At 49.6% G+C, this 8363-nt stretch overlaps 1 long non-coding RNA gene across 2 annotated transcripts; it reads left to right on the top strand.

The window, feature by feature from the left end:
- Window positions 1–1196: 1196 nt before the first annotated feature.
- On the top strand, window positions 1197–7846 carry LOC118638016. Of its 2 annotated transcripts, XR_004960996.1 has the most exons (5): window positions 1197–1301; window positions 2223–2309; window positions 3599–3791; window positions 6776–6911; window positions 7758–7846. It is a non-coding gene; the product is annotated as an uncharacterized LOC118638016 (long non-coding RNA). The 2 variants fall into 2 exon arrangements; XR_004960997.1 differs by lacking the exon at window positions 2223–2309 and having other exon boundaries at window positions 1205–1301.
- Window positions 7847–8363: the final 517 nt, after the last annotated feature.

Below are 8363 nucleotides of genomic sequence, written 5' to 3'. Positions count from 1 at the left end.
AGGGGATCCCTCTGGAAAGGATGGAACTAAAAGTCACAGTGCACCAGGGAGTGAGACCTGCCCAGGGTCTGGCAGATACCTAGTGTGTAGGAGCACCCCTAAACCCACACCCTCCCCCAGCACAGCCTAACCTGAAGGAGACACTGAACACCTCTGAATTAGTGGGAACTCAGAGGTCTGCTAAGACAATTTCCACCCAGACTGAGACAAGTTGCCTCTGTTGCTCGCCACAATTCCTCCCCACTCCCCATTTCCCGCCCTGCACCTCCCTCCTTCCTCCTCCCGGTTCTCCTTCACTCTTCACAGTCTTTTCTCAAGGGGCTCCCTTTCTCCTCACAACACTCTCCCTCTTCTTTCATCGTCCTCCTTCTTCCTGGGACGTTGCCTCCCTCCCTCCCAGGTCTCCGTCGCCACCTTTGCCCCCCTTTTCTCCTGTCAACTGCAGGCTTAACCACAAGCCAGGCATGTGCTCTGTGCTCCCTGACTGTGGGAACACACTGTTGGCTTTGCTGAATCCTCTTTGCAGAAGAGGAGCCAGGGCTGGTGGGCCTGGCAGCTGCATTTCCCTGGCATGTCTCCTGTATTCTGTCATTTGCCACCACCCCCCGTTTTTATGTTTGAAAGGAAAAAGAAAATCCATTGCTTTTTAAACAAAATTCCTTTGTTCAACAATTTATCGAGCACCTACTATGTGCTTAGCACTATTTTAGGAGCTGAGGATACAGCAATTAAACAACCCCCCCGGGTCTCAGGGCAGAAGTGAACTTGTATCTGGACCTCCCAGCTGATTAGTTTTGTGCCCACCAGGCTTTTTCAAAGACCCGCTGCTCAGTGGGAGGGGTGGGAGCGTGAACAGACCTAGTCAATTGTCGTCATCATGCTGAGTGACCTCTAACATGACAGGCCCATCTCCTTACAATATACCAGGTACCACAAAGCTTACAGACCTAGGGCCATCTGTCCTTAAGACATTTCTGACCTAAAAGGATGGACCAGTTCATACCTCATCATTTATCTGGGAGGGCTGGGTAGAAGTCCAGTGCTTTGGACAGAGGAGGGAGAAAGGCACACATTTATTACTGAGTGCCTGCTAAGCACCAGTCTGTCAGGAGCTTTATAAAAATTATCTCATTCAGTCCTCCCGACAACCTTCTAAAGTCTGGATTATCACTCCTGCTTTGTAGCTGAGGAAATTGAGGACCAGAGAGGATCAACCACTTGCCTCAGGTCACACAGATCTACATTTAGAAAGCACTGGTTGTCTGCAGTTCATTTGGTCCCTGTGATGCCTGTGGCATCTGGTAAGTTGTACAGTTGTCTGAAGATTACATTTTAATTAAATTTTTCAGGAGCGTGCCGTATCTTCTCAGTTAGAATAATATGGGAATATATAAGGATTTGCTTAATGCTTTCTCAAGTGAGCAGGGAAGCCTTCCTGGAGGAGATGGAACCCTGAGAGAGCACGTAGAGAGCACTGGACTTTCTGATGCTATGCAGATATGTGACAAGCTATAGGCAGGCAACCCCCACTCCACACCACCACCCTGCATCCAGGTAGAGTTGATGGAGAAATGACTGTTTTCACTGAGGGTCAGAGGGTAGGAGCTTCATCCATGGCCAGTCTAATGAGTCAATGCCACCGGTGTTTTCAACCACCTTGGGCAAGCCTGGACTCTATAAACGCTCCAAGGCAAAGAATGGGGGTGGGATGCTTTCAAGCCTGCAAGAACTCCAGGGAAGGACAAGGACAATGGACAGAGGATGGATGGAGCAGCAAAGGGGGAGAGTGACCAGAAACAGTAGGAGAGGAGGACAAAGGCAGAAGATAAACTGAGAAACAAAAAACAGAAAGCAAGAGACATGCAAGAAAAGACAACCAGACAGGACAGACAGCAGCGTGTGGTGGGGTTGCTAACAGAGGGTGAATAAGGACACCTATACCTTATACTTCTGTGAGGGCCTTGATCTCTCAATCCTCCAGCTCAGAGGCTAGAATCGTCACCAGATTAGCCTTACGCAGGCATTTGCTTATGTAATCAGCCCATCTTTTCCAAGCACCTACTGTGTGCTCAGACCTATGCTAGATGCTAGAGACAAAGAGACAAAGCAGATGTTGCCCCTGCCTTCCAGGAATTCACAGTAAGAATATAGATTCTTGAGCAGCACCCCTGGAGTTCAAATCCAGGCTTCACCACTGAGTCATCTAACGTTCTGTGCTTCAGTTTCCTATTTCACAGAGTGGTTATAAGGATTACGTGAGTTAATACATGTAACGAGCTTAGAACGGTGCCTGGCATAATAAGTTCTATGTAAGTATATTATTATTATTATCATTCAGTGGGAGAATTAGTCTTTTTTTTAAAAAATTTTTTATTGATTTTTAGAGAGAGGAAAGGGGAGGGAGGGAGAGAGAGAAACATTAATGTGAGAGCGAAACATCAATCTGCTGCCTCCTGCAGACCCCCCAGGCATGTGCCCTGACCTGGAATTGAACTGGCAACCTTTTGGTGCACAGGATGAGGCCCAAGCCACGCTAGCCAGGGCGGGAGAGGCAGTCTTAGAATAATGAAACAAGTGCTATAATACAGAGATGAGCAGAAAAAGAGGTGACAACCTCTGCCTGCAGATTAGAGAATGGTTCTCAAAGCACATGCTATTTGGGGCAAGGCTTGAAAAGGAGTCAACCAGGCTGAGGTGGTGGGCCCGGGGACACTGGTGCCAAGGGTATGTGGGGCAAAGGGGTAGCGTATGAACAGGTGCTGATTTGGTATGGGTTGCCTTCTGTAGGTGTCAGGAACAGAACATGACCAGCCTAAAACAGTTGGTCTTCGGGCAGGAGGCCTGACGCATCCTGCTGGGATTGGTCTCCTGACCATGGCTTCCTGAATGCTCTGAGCCATCACCAAGCAGCCTCCGCTCCAAACCCAGAGCTGTCACACCCCTTGTCCTCTGGCTTTATGCATTCCCGGGGGACCCAGTGGACACCTTGGGCTGAGGGAGCTGCTTGTTAGGAGGTGAATTGGACCAAGTTTGGTTTAGAATTCAGTTTCTCTCTGCACATTCTTCCACCCACGTCTTCCCTGCTGCTCAGCATCTGATGGACTTGAAATGAGTTCCAGGATGAAGATCAGGCAGAGGGTTCCTTAGGCAGTAACTATGTCTCAGCCCCCGCCTCTCACGTTGTAATGGCACTAATTGTAGCAGCTAGCATTTATTGAGCATTTACTGTGTGCCAGTACTTTACCTATATTATCCCATTAAATGCTCAAAAGTACCCCTGTTGGGTAGGTAGTCTTATTATCTCTAACTTAAACTCAAGGAAACTGAAACTCAGAGAGATTCAGTAACTTACTCAAAGACATATAACTAGAAAAAAAAAAATCAAGGATTTAATCTTTCTGACCCAAGGGCTCCTGCTCCTTAACCACCCTCAGAACCTAGCAGTCCTTGGGCCTGGAGAGTGCTCTGGGGCCATCCAGCCCATTCTCCTCCCTCCCTGCAATTAGAAGCTCCCAAAGTCCTGTCTGAGCCAGGGGCTGCCTGTCCCCTTTTGTGGGACATTCAGAGAGGGTGTTCCCTCTTCCTCTTGCTTCCACAGGTCCCAGCTCCTCAAGAGCCAACATTGTTTTCTTCTGCCTCAGCTAAGTGCCTTGGGGGTCACATGGAGCCAGTGGTGTTCAGAGAAGCTAGACCCTAAGAGCCAGTCCCTGTGGCCAACGATAGTGGAACCAGTGGAGGGGTGACTTCTGCGAGATGTGAGGATGGACGCAGAGTCTGATTCAGCAGATTAGGTAGGGACGGTTTGGGAGTGGTGCCATCAGTGGGGTGTCTTGGAAGGAACAAGTCCAGTCGTTCATACTTACAAACTCACGAGGCAGATCTCTCAGGAAAAAAAAACATATGGAAGAAGGAGCAGCGATGATTAGGCAATCAGCTTGATTCCTCCTATAAAACTGGGTCTGTCTTACCTGATCTTTCCAGGGGGAAAAATGGAAGAAAGAGATAAGACAGGTTATGTTCCCCTATAACATGTTCTCAAAATGAGCATTCAAAGGCAGGTGATGAAAGCATCTGCCTTTGGCCTGCGAGGGCAGAGTTGGTGACGCCAGAAGATGGAGCGACCACAGAGGGGCAGCTGGTAGGCAAGCCGTGCACGGGGACAGGAGGGACTTGACATTCAATGCCTTGACATCCAGCCCCTCCCCCTTCTACTTCTGGACGGATCTCCCGATGGAATGAAGGTAGCTGGGGCTCACACAGCTCCAGGCCCGTGAACTTCAGAAGGTGCTTGCCCAGAGTTGGCCTCGGGGTGGAAGGGCAGTATCCCACACCTCGGGAGAGCTACAGAATTTTCCTGTCCATTGCCCGTCTCTGCAGAACCATGTCTCCGCTATGTCAGACACAGAGTGGGACTGGAATCTCTTTATTTAGCAAGTCTTTTTTTTAAGATTTGTGCTTGGCCTGCTGGTATAGAAAACAGTGAGCAACTAGCAAACAGATTTCTGCCCTCATGGAGTTTATACTTGATTGTCTGGGGAGACAGTAAAATAAATAGTTCTAAAGAGAAAAATTAAGCAAGGAAGGGGGATAGGAGAGGATACGTTGGAAGAGGAGAGTTTGTAGTTTTATACAGAGTGGTCCAGGAAGACCGCGCTGAGAAGGTGACCTATGAATAAAGATGAAGCGGCTGCAAGGTAGGAAGAGCACACCAGGCAGAGGGAACGGCAGGTGCAAGGGCTCAGAGGCAGGACCTGAGTGGAGGCCAGATCTTTGAAAGCCCTGGAGCTGGCGAGAGGAGTTTGGTGTTTCTTCAGAGATGGAGACTTTGCAGGGTTTGGGGCAGGAGGCATGCGGTCTGACATTTTTTGTTGTTGTTAATCCTCACCTGAGGATATTTTTCCCATTGATTTTTAGAGAGTAGGAAGGAGGGAGGGAGAGAGAGAGAGAAACATCAAACATTGATATGAGAGAGACACATCAATTGATGGCCTCCAGCACCAGCCCCTACCAGGGCCAGGGATCGAACCTGCAACCCAGGTACGTACTCTTGACCGGGAATCGAACCTGCAACCCTTTGGTCTGAGGGCAGATGCTCTTAACCACTGAACAAAACCGGCTAGGGCTAAACCCCAGGATCTTGGTGATCCATTTCACTAGGGGCTTAGTCAGGAGGTTCTCCAGCCATTGAAGCTAATTTAATCCGTTAGTATTTGTACACACAATCCTCCACCCCCACCCCCAAGTACTTTTTGAGCACTGTGGTCAGGGAGAATACAAAGAAACATAAGTCACAGTCTGTACTGGTAAGAAAATCTACAGATCTGTTGAGGAGGCAAATCGTATACTCCCAAGAAATAACAAGGGAATAATACCCGACAGTATTTAAAACCAAGTGCTAAACTGTGTGATTTAGACTATAAATGTTATCAGAACTGTGAGCTCTGCGTGGGAGTATATAGGGAACACTGCCTCAAAGGGGTGCGGCTGACTGGGGCCTGGGAACCGGGTGGAGTTTGGATCTGCTGAGGGGAGGATTCTGGAGAGGGGAATGGGAACCGGTCGCTCCTGGGGGCGGGAACGGGAGAAGGGTGGCCAGATGGGGTGGCACAGGGCGAGGAGCAGTTTCTGTCTCTGGAGTAGGGCTTCTGGCGCCCCCTTTGTTCTCTCTGGACAGGTCAGCAGCCTGTCTTTAGAGGAGGAAAACCTATCGTCCCGCATTCTTGCCTTAATCTCCGCAGGGCCAGCTGATCTCTAGCCTTCGATGTCCTGCTTTGAGAAGGGCCCCTTTCCAGCTCTCAAGTGGTTTCTGAGATCTGCACTCCCCTAACGGGTGGCTCACCAGCCCCTTGGCTCGCCGATGTTGGCCCGATTCTCTGCCATCCCTTATGCTCCATTTTCGACCCAGTCCGCAGCTGGCTTCTCCTCCCCTGCTCTCTGCTGGGGCTCCCGTTTGCTAGGTCACTCCTAGAACAATCCCACTGGTTTCATGTGTAGTGAATTGGAAATAACATGGTACCTAAATGAGCAAACGTTCCCCTAGGAGGCGTGAGTCTGCTTTTTGCTTTGGAGAGAGGCTGCCCGGATCTTGGGACTTGGGGTTTGGCTCACTTCTGACCTCTAGAGAGAATGCCCTGGAATGGAGTGGGGTCCCTCAGTAGCACCTCACTCTGCCCCACACCCCAGCCAAAGAGCAGGAGCCAAGACTCACATGGGCAGCCCTTTCTGCTAAACAGACCCCTCCCCTCCTCTGGGCCCTGGCAGCCTGAGGGAGGAGGGCCCACCAGCTCTACTGGAGCTCTGGCACGATCTCTAAGCCACAAATCTAAACTCGTGGTCAGAGGAGGCTTAGCGTCCCTGTTCCTTAACCACACCCCGTGGGCATTATATGTAACCTCTCTGAGCCTCAGTTTTCCTGCTACAAATCCGGGTTAGTAACACCCACTCCATCAGGTCGTTACCAGTGAGAGCTAACATTGCTGAGTGATTACAATGTGCCAAAAGCTTCGCGGCTTTTATCTCATTTAATCCACACAGCTCTGTGGAGTGGATGTGGTTTCCCCCATTTTGCAGTTGAGGAAACTCAAGCCGGGGAACATTAAGTGACTTGCCCGAGGCCACACACAGCTGGCAAGTGGCAGAGCCAGAGTCTGACCCCCAACTCTTCCTGACTCCAGAGCCCTGGTTCTCCGCATTAAACGAGCTAATCTGTGTAAAGTGCCTGCTACAAAGTAGAAGCTCAGTAAATGTTAGTTCCTTTCCTCCTCAATTTCCCCAGGGCCGATCCTGCAGAGAATAACTCTCTCCTGCCTCATCATATTTCTCTTCTGGGATCCCCTGGGACATATGATAGAGGTAGGAATCAGTGTGAGCTGCTGGTTTATACCAAGGAAAAAAAATAAAGCTGAGAGAGGGTGAGTAATTTGCATAAAATCATAAAACACAAGGGCTGTGATTAATATCCAGGAAAGCGTTCTCATAAGAGATTTGTTATCCAGCCCCACTGGGTCCCGGGCAGTTGGCAGAGGGTGTTTTGCAGAGGTTCTGTTGTCTGGGAGGTGAATGGGAGGCCACGGTCTCCCTCAGGGCACGTCAGAGCCCCTCTCACCTGCACCAGCGTTGATCACTACAGTCCCAGAAAGGTGCTAGCAGAAAGGTTCTAAGACTGTGCTTTCTGAACGTGGTACTGCTTCTAGAGTTTGTTACAAATAGTCTGGGGACTCCTCTGGATGGATCTTGGAAGAGGACAGTGTTGAAGGTCAAGGTATGGGAGGAAAGGGTAGTATCTCAACTTTACGACCGTTAAATCAGTGTGCCTGCTGCAGTAGGTGCAATGTCAGTGGATGGGGATGGGTAATGGGGACAGCAAAGGAAGAGGAGTCATGACCTCTGCGATCATCCTGTCTGGTGGGAGAGATCACTCACTTGTATGCATGGGGACACACACACACACACACACACATACACACACATACACTCCTCCATCTGATCTGACTTTACCTGGAAATAGAAACAAAAACAGATCACTGCAGGCCCTGGCTGGTTTGGCTCAGCAGTTAGAGCGTTGGACTGCAGACCCAAGGGTCTTAGGTTTGATATTCAGTCAAGAGCATGTACCTGGGTTGCATGATTGATCCCCATAGCCGGTCAGGGTCATGTGGGAAGCAACCAATCAATGTTTCTCTCACATCGAAGTCTCTCTCTCTCTCTCCCTCCCTCCCTTCCACTCTATCTTAAAATCAATGGAAATATGTCCTCAGGTGAGGATTAACAACAACAACAAAACAGATCGCTGCAGGACAGTCTAGTATATATGTGCGTATGGAATGGAGAGGAAAGCTGAGACAGGTGGGTTCCCCCATTCTTTCCTCCCTGGGGACCTCTTTTCTGGTGGACATAGAGACCCCCTCTCTGCACACCCCACCAGGACCGCCTAAGACTGCCAACATTCACCCCTGATGGTCAGGCCCCAGTATTCCTCTGAATTCCTTGTAATAATCCCCCAGGGAGAAAAGGAGGAGTCCAAGTCACAGCCCTTTGGAACTGATGGCAACTGAGAGTCCTCTGGCCATGTGGCTTTCAGACATTTCTAGAAATTGCTCCACTTTTCAAAACACATGCGGTAGGCTGAGTAATGGCCCCCCAAAGATGTCTGTGTACTAGTCCCTGGAACCTGTGAGAATGTCAGGTTACATAGCAAGGGGCATTAAAGTGGCAGATGGAATTAGGGTTGCTAATTAGTTGACCTTAAAACAAAGATATTGTCCTGGAGTATCTAGCAGACCCAGTGTAATGCAAGGGTTCTTTAAATGTGGAAGAGGAAGGCAGAGGTCAGGGCCAGAGTGATGTGATGTGAAAAAGACTCA

The sequence above is a fragment of the Molossus molossus genome, unplaced genomic scaffold (genome assembly GCF_014108415.1).
Source record: "Molossus molossus isolate mMolMol1 unplaced genomic scaffold, mMolMol1.p scaffold_m16_p_20, whole genome shotgun sequence".
NCBI classification, from domain to species: Eukaryota; Metazoa; Chordata; class Mammalia; order Chiroptera; family Molossidae; genus Molossus; species Molossus molossus.
The sequence above is the reverse complement of the archived record's forward strand: the minus strand, read 5'-3'. Positions and strand labels throughout refer to the sequence as shown.